The sequence below is a fragment of the Fibroporia radiculosa genome, assembly GCF_000313525.1.
Source record: "Fibroporia radiculosa TFFH 294 genomic supercontigs, scaffold11134, whole genome shotgun sequence".
NCBI classification, from domain to species: Eukaryota; Fungi; Basidiomycota; class Agaricomycetes; order Polyporales; family Fibroporiaceae; genus Fibroporia; species Fibroporia radiculosa.
The window spans coordinates 34,476-35,375 of record NW_012133467.1 but is presented as its reverse complement, the minus strand read 5'-3'; positions in this window follow the sequence as shown (position 1 = coordinate 35,375).

Below are 900 nucleotides of genomic sequence, written 5' to 3'. Positions count from 1 at the left end.
AGTACAAGAATGCGAACAAGACGAGAGAGGGATATATTGACGAGTCTGATGATGAAGAAGAGGCCTCCCTCACACGTGCGGGTAAGACGCTTCAGAAGACGTTACAGAAATTGGAGAAAGATGGTGGGTACGATGATAGCGACGAAGATGAGAACCCGTACGCTAGCGAGGTAATGTCGCCGTCGATCTCGTTGAGCATTATACTCAATCATATACAGGTCGAAGAAGAGGAAGAGGAGCCTGTACCAGTGTACACTGGTCCGGCCATCATTCCTCCTGAGCCTAAAGCAGGTCGCACTCCTTCTCAGCCACCGGCGGCTACGCCTGCGGCAGCGGCCAACGGTGCAAAGTCTCCCACAGTTGGCCAGTCCCCTGTACAGATCAAGACCGAGCCGGAGTCGGCATCAAGGCCTACATCACCTATACCCACGAGCCATGGCGGCCATTCCATTGTCGCGAAACGCGCGACGAGCCCGAAGATGCCGAAAGTCAAACCGAGTGGATCGAGTCGCGCGACGAGTCCTCTTGCGAGCGGGTCCATCGTTACCGGTGGGACAAACCCGATAGATCAGAGCCGCGCGGGTAGTCCGACATCGCCGACGAGCCCTACGAGCCCGCTGCTCGGCGGCGGCGTCCTGACGGGGAAGCCGTCGATGAAGCGCAAAGCAACGGACGATGCGGCTGCGGGGAAAGCAAAGAAGCGCAAGGCGACGGGCCCGCCTGGTGGCGTGGAGCTGGAGGACCGGATGGTGATCGAGTGGCTGCGAAACTCGCCGGGGGCGACGACGCGGGAGTGCATCCAGCACTTTACGCCGTACTTGACGGACGAGGCGAAGAAGACGCGCTTCACGGCGCTCATGAGAGAGATTGCGCAGCTCAGCAAGGGCGTGCTCGTCCTGC